Source organism: Pinus tabuliformis, chromosome 2_2 (assembly GCF_031772625.1).
Source record: "Pinus tabuliformis cultivar Carrire ecotype Pingquan chromosome 2_2, CPIR1, whole genome shotgun sequence".
NCBI lineage: Eukaryota > Viridiplantae > Streptophyta > Pinopsida > Pinales > Pinaceae > Pinus > Pinus tabuliformis.
In genome coordinates, this window is record NC_142300.1 from 474,484,707 (window position 1) to 474,496,820 (window position 12,114).

At 33.9% G+C, this 12,114-nt stretch overlaps 1 pseudogene; it reads left to right on the forward strand.

Annotated features, from left to right (window-relative positions):
• The first annotated feature begins 6,845 nt into the window (after nucleotides 1-6,845).
• Nucleotides 6,846-7,454, forward strand: LOC149193397 (tetraspanin-3 pseudogene; annotated as a pseudogene).
• Nucleotides 7,455-12,114: the final 4,660 nt, after the last annotated feature.

Consider the following 12,114-nt stretch of genomic DNA (forward strand, 5'->3'; position numbering starts at 1 on the left):
GTAAAAACATAACTTGAGGAGACTACAGAGTTCCATAAAAAAGGGGCTACCACATCTAAAACATCTTAGGATGTGAGACAAGCCATCAAGATAATGAATGAAAAGCAACAAGATGAATAGGTTTCCAAAGTATGAGTAATAGTTTTAGTAGAGTTATCATTTTCCTTCCAAATAGGTATAACTAAAGGCCCATATAACCATCATTAGGTGCATTTGATCTTTCCTTTTGCACTTAATAATGTGTTTTTCATCTTTGATATGTTCTTAAGATGGTACAAATCTTGTATTCCTAATGCATTTATTGTGTAGGATATTGAGGATATTTGATGCAAATCATGCGAGTCCAACAAGAGGAAATTATGGGGCTTGTCGCTTATGGAAGGATAATCAAAAGTTGACTCACTATGGGACATTATCACGTCCATATATAGTTTTAAAGTCATTAGGAACCAGATTCTACATTATAGGGTTTTTTTAAGGAGGCAATCCTCTCTTCAAGGAGGCTAACCCTAATTAATTTTTTGTATAAATAAGGGGCCTTATTAACCCATTAGGGATTCAAATAATTGGAGAATATTGCCAATAGTAGAGAATGTTTTCTTGCCCATTATTTCAGTCTTGTCATGTTTCATGTCTGAGTAAATTCTTTGATTAATAACAATCACTTGTTTGTTTCCTGTCTGATTTTCCTTTAAGGGACCAAAGTCTCCTTTAGTTAGGGGCCAACTTAGGTTCTCAGGTCCCCTTCTTGTAGCTTTACCTTCCATGCATTTAGTTTAGTCACGTGTTTCCACAAATCTCATCTATAAAAAATATTTTCTTTGTAGGGTTAGTGAAAAAGCTTCTTTTTGGTTTATTTATGTATCTTGATTTAATGAATTTAGAAATAGTTTCTTTGATGCAATGACAATCTTCATTTAGATTTTAACTCATCCCTTCTATTGTTTTATTTTCTACAACCAATACTTCATCATTCATGTGCTTTCATTTTGCCAGCCAATCATGCATTTTTCTTTCAATTACACAATAGTTCTTAATATATATAGTTAGTATCATTTTTGGTGCACATGGATCACTTAGATCATCATATTTTCACTCCTTGTTACACATTTCTGCAATTTGTTAGCAAGTTGATTTCTGTCTAGATGAGCTATAATAAACCTATATATGCTTGTTTGATGTGTGAATTGAGCCATCAAAGGAAAATGAGCTTAGGAAAGATTCCTTTACCATTTTATAACCTTCCTTTACCTTCTTCACCCCTTATATTGTGTTTACAACTCATAAAACTACTCTTGGTTGTTTCCTATAGAAAAAGAGTAGCATTATGTAATACTATGCAGATATATGCTCAAAGCATTTTTATCATTCGTTTGCACATTACAATCCACATGAGACCCTTGATATGGATTTTAGAATCTGAGAGGTCCTGTAGAAAAATTACCCTAGTAACTATAGCAATAATTGTTTTCTTCTCTATAATTAGGGTTTATTGTTTAAATATCTTCCTTCAGTTGTAAGTTGGTTTATCATGTATCATAGAATATAATTGGTTTTTCTTCAACATTCTTGAAAGTATTTTATTTCCTTTCCTACAGTTAGCATAGGCTTATTTCCTGTCATTTATTTTCCTACAAAACAGAGTAGGCTTATTTCATGTCATTTTATTTTTTAAAAATAGAGTAGGGTTACCTTTTGTCATTTACTTTTCTACAAATAGGATAGGGTTAATTTTTGTTGTTTGATTTCCTACAAGCTAGAGTAGGTATATTTGTTGTTCCTTGTTTTTCTAAACATGTCCTATAGCCTAGATAGAAAAGGTGGTCTCCGTACATTGTAGCTTCCCTTCAATTGTCTAAGATCAACAAAAGGAGAATACATTTCCTACTGCACACACAATGTTGACTCCTCTTACATTTGTATGAACCCTAGTTTGATCATTAAAGTTGAGACCATCAAAATTGTCAACATTCTTATCCTAATACTCAAGGCCATCACTTCTTGGTGTCATTATTGAGTAGGTGTTAAATTAGGTATTTTTTTCCCCTTTAGTTGATTCCCTTCCATTTATTTCTTAAAAAAGATACAAAATATTGCAGGCATTTCTATCTAAAAATAAAACAAAAAATTCATTTATTTCTGACCTCACAAAGTTAGGGATAATTCAGTAAAACTTCTGCCTAAAACCCCGACTCCCAAAAACATCCTACCTTCACTTATTGACTATGAGCATCCAACTCTATCTATAGAGGGTATAGAGGCTTTTTAAGGTGATAATGTGAGGATTTTTTAGGATCTTTCAGGAGGATAATAACCTCCATCAACCATAGATACTATGGCTAGAAACATGTAGCTTGAATTATTTTCTACCATGGAGCCAAATGAAGAAGTTAATATGAAAAATATTAACCTTTTTGCTTTTCCAAATTTTCACGGAATGGATTCTTTTGATCCTAACACCTTCATATTTGAATTTTTTGTAGTCTATAAGACATATCATTATACATAAAATGAGAAAAATATCAAATTGTTTCTTTCAACCCCTAATGATTCAACATTTCACTGGTTCATGAACTTAGAAGGAAGGAACATCATTACATGGGCATAGAGGCAACAAGAATTCCACACCAATTGTGGGCATTACTACAAAGTAAGAGATACAAGGGATTAAATCCTCATAATGACCCCGGTGCCAGATGAATCACTAGAAGACTATGAGGGAAGAATTCACCTAAGCTACAAGAGGGCACATAATTGCACTCTTGATATTGACACAATGGAATTATTATTTCTCCTACGGGTTAGATAAGAACTAATGGATACTCTCAATATGTTTTCCAATGGAGCTATTTAATTGCTCAACCATGAAGCCATCAAAATAGTGTTCAAAAACCATTTTAGGGCTACTAGAAAAAGAGGTATATCCAAATAGGCCTGGTAATTCCTTCATCCTCTACTTTAGTCATTAAGTATGAAGTCAGAGCTATGTTGGATATTTTAAAAATGATATCTTACACACTATTTCCATGCGGATGAAAACAATATAAACTAAGAAAAATAAAGAGGAACCATAAATGGAATTAACCATGTTTTTCCTTATATGCACCAAGAGGCATCGTAGAAATGAGTTCCCATTAAATTTTATGGAAATATATTCTACGTTTGAATAAAACCATTCAAATGACAAGTGTCCATCTCTTTTAGGCTTGAAAGTGATGTAGGAAGGAGTAGAAGGAGGCATGGAGTAGCTTTTCTTTGTCAACTAAAAAATGTCACAAGGCCCCTGACCATATCAATAAGGTATGAATTATCCCTCCTCTTTCCTTATAAGTTATAATGAAAAATTTCAACCTTGGTGTCCACCAAGCACCTCACCCCTTTCTATGCCTACAACATGGTATTGTCCTCTCCAACCTGTCATTTATCCTTTTCAACCATACCAAAACCAACCTCCTGAATGGGTAAATCCATCATCAGGGTGGAGACATTTGGTAGTGCAAAAACTTTCCCTAATTCTTTCTCCTCCTCAACCAACACCACCTGAATACAATCGTTTGAAATAGCCACAAATTCCTACTCAACCCAACAAACTTCCCTATCCTAAAAGGTTGACCCATTGTAAAACACACACATTAGAGGAAGTTGAAATTTTGGGAGAAATTAAAAAATTGTGTTAATATTCCCCTCTTCCAAACCATCAAGGATGTTCCTAGATGCAATAGATTCATTAAAGAGAAATTTATTTAGGCTAGGAAGGAGAAGAAAAGTTGTGCATACTATCTATCATTTATGCACATTTCTTTTACCAATCAATCATGCATTTTTCTTTCAATTCGTTAACATTGCTTAGTATGTGTATTTAGTGTTATTTCTTATGCATGTGGCTCACTTAGATCCTCATATTTTCACTCATTGTTACGTATTTCTGCAATCTTTTACCAAGTTTATTTATTTTTGGACGAGTTATAGGAAAGTGTGGATCTACTTATTTGATGTGTGAATTGACCCATCAAGGGAACCTAAGCTTGAGAAAGAATCATTTACCCTTTTAAAAACTTCCTTATCTTCTTCACCCCTTAAATCACATTTAGAATTCATGTAGAATTTCTCTTGAATATTTCCTATAGAAAAATAGGGGCATCATGTCGCAGTACAATGATTGCACTAAAACACCACCACATTTTCACTCAAATCCTATTTATAATTCTTGGGCACATTACAACACACATCAAACCTTGGAGATCGATTTTGGAAGTGCAGAGACCCCTTAGAATCCTGACCCTAATAAATATACGAAAAACCACTTTCTTTTTCATAAATAGGGTTTACTATTTGAATGCTTTCTTTTAGTTGTAAATTGGTTTACCATGAATAATAGAATATAGATCACATTTCTATAGAATTATTAAAAATATTTCATTTCCTTGTAGTTCGCACGGGTTTATTTCTTTTCAATTGTTTTAAGGCGAAACATAGTAGGTTTATTTCATGCCATTTATTTTTATGCTAATAGAGTAGGTTTACCATTTGTCATTTACTTTTCTACAAATAGGATAGGGTTACCTTTTGTTGTTTACTTTCTTGCAACCTAAGTAGGTATATTTGTTGTTCCTTGTTTTTGTGAGCATTCCCTGTAGCCTAAATAGCAAAAGTGGCCTCTGTACATTTAATTTTCCTTTGATTACATCGTCTCAACCAAATGAGAATACTTTTCCTACTACACACATAATCATAATTGCTCTTAAGTTTGTATGAACCCTAGGTTGATAATTAAAGTCTAGACCCTTCGGAGTTTCAACATTCTTCTTGTAATACCGAGGGCCATCCACTAATTTAGCAAAGGTTGTAGGTAATAATTGCTTGCAGCCACAAACAATACACATCAAACCCTGGAGATGGAGTTTAGAATTTTAGAGGCCCCATAGAAACCTCACATTAGTAATTGTAGCAAAACCTGCTTTCTATTTCGTAAGTAGGGTTTACAATTTGAATTGCTTCTTTGAGTTGTAAGTTGGTTTACCATGCATCATAAAATAGAATTTATTTTTCTCTGCAATTCTTGAAACTATTTTCTTTCCTTTCCTAAAGTTAGCATAGGTTTGTTCCTTATCATTTATTTGACTGCAAAATGAAGTAGTGTATTTCCAGTGATTTACTCTCGTAGAATTAGAGTAGGGTTACCTTCTGTCATTCACATTTCTACAAATAAGATATGGTTACTTTTTATTGTTTACTTTTGTGCAAGCATTTCCTATAGCCGAAATAGAAAAATTGGTTTATGTGCATTTTAGCTTCCTTTTAGTTGCATCAAAACAAATAAAGGAGAATAAATTTCTTGCTACATGCATATTGTTGACTCCTGAATTTTGTAACAACCCCATGTTGCTAATTAAAATCGAGATCCGTAGAAGTTTCAGCGTTGTTTTTGTAATAATCAACAACCTATTATGTGATGGTCTGACCAGACACTTTGCTACTGATGTCAAATGGGGAGAACTAGAAAACATTGTAGGATAATAATGGAGAGAATAAGCAAAAATCAGAGAATGAACAAATGAGTGTCGCCATCAATGACCTACAATATTCAGTGTTTCCATCAATTGCAAAGTAGGAAATTGTTAGTGAAATGTCATCATTGATGTCAAAGAGTGTTACCATTTGACGCCAAAGGTGGTTAGTGATTATTTATTCCTTGAGGTTCTTTCATTGTAGAATATCAGCTCAAACAACTCTCTGAAATGGTTAGATAGATAAGCCTCAGAAAGTCCTTTCCAATGATATATGGAAACCTAAAACTCCCAAGCATAAAAAAGTTATGGCCTGTTGAAGATTAGAAATGTTCAAAGGGGCATCATGGTTCTATAGAAACTTAGAAAAACACACAAGTTGAACTAATCTTCATGAGTTTTTAGAAGAAGTTAACGTTCACACCCCAAGATTTTTCATAGTGATTCATTGTCATGGAGCTCCATGGTCGTGCTGTTCAAAGAACCTGCGAGATGGGCATTATTTTTTTGAATATTCACTTATATTTCCATTCACACGCTAGGATTTTGGAAAAAGAAAATGTGGAGTGGTCCCGTGGAAAACATGACCCGCGAATAGGAATATGTCTAACAGGCGCTGTGAATATTCACGTCCTGCCCTGGGAGCTGGTGGATGGGGCTACGTTGTGGAGATGGGAAGGACACGAGATGGACACTAAGGGATGAATTGGACACTTAACAAATAAAATTTTCATGCTAGTGCCTCTAATTTAACAAAGAAAATTAGCAAAAAAATGGGCATGGGCGTCTTCCTCCATGCGAGATGGCATGGCATGGCATAAAACAACTAATGCAAACTTATTTGTAAATTTTCATAATTATTTTTTAACTTTTAAATGTTTTTATAATAGAGTTGATTAATAAACTAAAATAACTTTTAAATGTTTTTAGGATAGAGTTGATTAATAAACTTAACATAGAATTTTATTTATTTTTCTTTTTGGATAGAGTTGATTAATAAACTTAACAAAGATTTTTTATTTTTATTTATTTTTTTAATATAGTAATATTCAAACTTTAATAAATATTATAGAAATATTTGTTTAGTAGAAATGATGATAGTAAGATAAAAAATTTAAATAATAGTTCTATTTATTTTAGAGGTTTTTCTGCAAAGAAAATAAAGCTTAACATGTGTCATATCCCTCACGTAATTAACTCAACGTAAATCAAATTGTTATGAAATAGGTTACGAATTAGTTACAAACTAATTCTTGATAATTGATTTGGGGAAATCAAGAAAAGGGGATCTTGGTAAAAAGAAAAAGGGCATGAGCAGACTGAGTTTTTCTAGCACGCTAGCGAGTGAAGAGCAGGTCTAGAGTTCGAAACGCAGCCTGTGCAAAACGCTTTTGCAGAGTTCCAGAGTGGCCATAGTTTGAATCTTAGTGAGAGCAGAGCATTTCATTGAGAAAGAAGAAGAAGAGTCAGAGAAACGGGCAGCATGAATCATGCTACGAACAGCATAGTGGGGCTGATAAATTTTCTTGACGTTCTTACTGTCGATCCTAATCGTGGGCGCTGGGATATGGCTGGCCACTAGAAATAGCGGTGATTGCCTGAGGTTTCTTCAATGGCCCGTCATAATTATTGGGGCGGCCATCATGGTAATATCTCTGGCAGGCTTTGTGGGGGCTTGTTTCATAGTGACATCCCTCATGTGGCTTTATCTATTCTTCATGTTTCTACTATTGGTAGCTTACCTGGCATTCATCATATTCGCCTTCGCAGTGGCTGGGAAGGGCCATGACCACTCTGTGTCCGGGCGGCCTTCGAGGAGTACAAGCTCCATGATTTCTCCACCTGGCTGCAACATCGCGTCAAAAGCTCTGGAAGCTGGAACAACATCAAGTCTTGTGTTTGAGACGCTGGGGTGTGCAGGAAACTTGGACAGAAGAGTGTGAATGCTGCAAGTTTCTATCAGGAGCGTTTGACTCCGATTCAGGTGAACAATGGCCACAAGCTTCTGCCTTCAGCCATTGTGTGCCCCTCCGGTGGAGGTTGGAGGCAAAGACATGCAAACATTCTACACTTTGGGCTTTTATCTTCTTGCTAGCTTCCAAAGCAATGGTGATGGAGGCATGGTGGATTGCGATGAACAAGATAAGTAACTTTCTCACTTTCTGGAAGGGAAAATATAAATATAAGTATGCTTTATTTGGGTATCTTTTGAAAGATTTCTTACCAAATATAGAGAGAATATAAACATAATAGTATGCAATGAGGAATGTGAAGAAAATGCAAGGATGTAAGAGCTAGGTAAATATGTAGTTTTACCTCATAAAGTAAAAATGTAGATTTCTTTAGAAATACTACATGTGAATCTTGTGTTAAATGCTTTATGGTTCTAGCTAACTTTTGTTGTTTTGAAAATGCATTACATGCATGAGGGAGTTAGCTAGTGACGTGCTTTTAGGCACATAGTTATTTGTTTCTGTAGTTTCTTTTTGGTAAAAGAGTGCATACTTCAGGTATAAGGATGAAGGATTCCAGGAGAGTTTTCTTGGAAACAAAATAGTGGTTCTTTCTTTAGAAATATATATGAATAGTGTTCCTAATATATTGAAAACCCCTACTTGTATTATTAAAAGATTATGTGCACTGCATATACTAACGAGGGGCTATTAGGATAAGCTAATGGATGCTCAAAGAACAGTCGTTGTGTTATGGAGATGTGTTCTTTGTATGTTAACAAAACTATGTTAATTTCTTGAAAGATAACTATGTGAAAGGAACGCATGTGCAAAGGCGCAGAAACAATAGTTTATTACCTGTATTTAAACATAACTAATGTGTTATATGTTTTAAAGGGAACTATGGACTGGTAAAACTAATGGTTAGATCTCTTAGAGAGAAATATGCTTTAGTGTGAATAAGCTTGTGACAAGTAGAACAAGAATTTACTTGAATATATGTACTAGTTAATTAGTATGTCATGCTTGCTCATGCAGATGAGTAGATGTTAAAGGATTTCTTTTAGAGGTTGCTTAATGAATGATTAATAATGTATGTAATATTGTTGCCAAAGCTTGTTGACAACTACATTGACAGGAAACGATGGCGGTTGGTGCCAAGGAAAGTGATGTTTAACATTATGGCAGGAAAAGGATTATTGGTCCATGCAGATGAGTTCAAGTTGTAGGATCGTACATTTCTAGAGAAATCATGCCACAAGAGATGTTGTCTGTGGCGGTATGTAAATAAAAGATTACATGAAAAACTGTATTAGCTTTTAGCTAGTTATGTGATAGCTTAATGATAATTCATTGTAATGATTTTAATAACAATGGTTAAGGGATGGAATCCCTTATTAGCCATTGAGTGAGGGGTGAAAACCCTCACGAGCGTTTAATAATAAGATTAAACGTTTGCTGGTTTTCACCCTACGGGATTTCCAGGGTACATCGGTGTTCAATGGTGTGATTTCCTTTTGTGTCAATTTGATGATGTTGAATACTTGATGATGATGATTCTTTACTGGTTGCGATACTCATAATGCCCAAGTAAGAGATTAATGAATATGGTTAAGGAAAGCATGAAATGGATGCAAGGTTCATTAGACGGTTTATGTTATTACACTACAGCAGTAGATGTTAAGGGTTATGTGTCTTACTGTTCTTTACTGTATTTACTTTATGTACTAATGAACTTTATATCTAATGGTTAACGATGAATGTGGAGTTGTGAATTGGATAATTACTTGTGGTAATTTGTATAAAAATTCTAACTCCCTACCTTTTACATGCGAGGTTACCGGGGTATGTGACAAGTGGTATCAGAGCTAAAGGTTGCAGTACTGGCACCTTTGGGAATTGGTAAGCAGAAAGGATATTGAGGTACGCCATCAGTAGGCATTAACTCAGGTATGAGTTTAATCATTCACATATTCATTTATGTAGTACACTACTTTTGGCACGATAGGTGTGATTCATGTTTATAACTGCTTTGAGTAGTAAGTAATAAAGTTGTTGCATAACTACGTTCACAACATTGGATTCTTGATGAGGATAAAAGACAATGAAAACTTTTGTCACACCTAAGAACAATATTGAGTACTCATTACACTTAGAACAATATTGAACAAAGTGACAATCAACTACCAACTTTTACTTTGCAAATATGGCAATAACAATGATTCATTTTTTAAACAAAATTGAAGTTACAATGAACAAAACTTAATAAGTCAATGCATGAATATAAATTATGGGGAACATCCTTGAATAGGATGACAAATTGTTTTAAAAGGACATTAGAAGAACCCCTTTAGATATTGAAAACATGCAATGAGTCAAGCTGCGAGACTTGATTGTCATAACTAACTTTTGATTCAGTCTTGTCATGGATGCATAAAGACGATTGGTAGTTGAGATTGGTTAGTGTTGTGTGACTAACCCATAGAACTTATATGCATTAATTGAATTGGACTTAAGATTATTACAATTCGAAAACAAGTGAAGGTTGATTGATGTCACATGCATGGAATGTGTGTATGAAGATTTTTACTCTCTCTGTGCTATAGTCCAGTTGTTTATGAGAGGAGTTCTTAATTTTATTCACCATGAGAATGCATGATGAATAGTATATGCTTATGTCTTAATAGATTTAATGATGATTACCCTCTAATTAAGTGAAATCCATTAGCATGGTATGTGTTTATGTTAATCATTACTTGTTGGGAGATAAAAACCATTGGAGCCTCGATTTAACGATGGTTGAATTTATCTCTACTATGGGAATGATGGATTTCTTATGTATGTTGCAGTCCAGGGAGAAGTTAATTGTAGAGGCATGTTCAGTGGGTAACATTTCTAGGACCCATTCATGGTATAATTACATGCGATAATTATTCATAAATAGACTACCTGTGTTAATACAGTTGTCAGTAAACTCTAATTACCTTCTCCAACTATAGATGCTTCCAAAGGAAAAGAAGCAAGGAGAAGGAAGAAGACCGTGTTGTAAGGACAGACGGAGATGGGAAAAAGAATCACTAAATCTGGTGATGACCAGATAGCTCTCGATGAGCATGTGAGTATTCCCTTGACCATGCTTAAGGAGTTGGAAAATGATAACTATAGTGTGTTGATGATAATGATTTTCGTAATGTCTCCTTGAAGTCATTATTCTGGAATGGTCACATAGTAGTGTTATGATAGTTGTTGCATATAGCACCAAGTGGTAACTCTGGTGCATGTGTGACACTTAGGAGATTATGCTTCTAATTGCATAAGTAGAGTAATTGCTTCCGGTAAGGGTGGTTTAATTTGTTAGTTATGCATGTTGAACCAAGGAAAACATAAGTAACTCTATTCTTTATAGAGAATAATCAGTTGTGTTTTATTAAATAGTTGGAAATATCATGGGGTTGATTTCTACAGTAAAGATTGATTGTTTATATGTTTTCTTGGTAGAGAAAATATGATAATACTTGCAGTAAAAGATTGGTTATTTTATATGTTTTTCTTAGTAAAGAAAATAGGTAGTTCGTTCTAGAAGGACTACATGTGAGTCTTGTGTGAGAAATGTTTGTCTCTTGTCATTTTTCTTGGAACAAAATCCTTGCTAAATATAGCCAAAGTATATTCTTGAGAAAAGGAAGATGAGGCATATAAACGTCCTGAGGACATAGCATGAAAGGTGGCCAAGTTTTCTTGAATTAAAATATGTATTTTCATTTGATAAAAGTTTCTTGGAAAATATATATATGCTAATTGCATTATGATTCTAGTTAGTTTCTAAGTTCTAGTGAAATGATTATGCATTACATGCATGATAAAGATAGCTAAAGATGTGCTTCTAGGCACATAGATATTCATTTCTAACTTTTGAAGAAAGAGTATATTACATATATACATAAATATAGTTTCATTCTAAGAGTGTGCATACTTCATTTATGAAGATAAAGGATTTTATGAGAATTTTCTTGAAAATAAAAATAGAGGTTCTTCCCTTTAAAGACACATTAGAATAGTGTTCATACAAGAGCCAAAATCCTTACTTGTTTCATGAAAAGAACTATGTGCATTGAAGTAAAGTAATTGTGTTAGGAGAACACATGTTGCATAATGGTAGCTATTGTGACTTTGGAATTATGACTCTGTGTGTACATAGAGAAAGTGATCATGTTAACTTTCTTGAAGACAATAATCTTTTGAAGAGATTGTCTTGCTAGATGAGTTGTGTTGATTTCTTGATTTTGGATGGATAAGTAAATCTTGTTCTGTATCTTGATTTTTATACATAAAGATGGATATCTTTGATAATTCCCTGAAAGGGAAGATAGAAGAATAAGGTTAAAATGACTTCCTTTAAGAAAGAGGTATGTAGTTTGTTGTATGAAATGATGGTAGTATTCTAGTGAAAGGCTTATATGATAAGCAATGGTATGCACAAAGATTAGTCATTATGATATAGAGTTATGATCTTTGTATGTTAGAGAGATTATGTTTAATTACATTAACAATGCATGACCCAAGCTAGCCATAGTAAACGTAAAATAATACTCCATTAATGATGATTTGAATTGGAACAACAGACTATGGCAAAATTGGGAATGCTGAGAGTATTA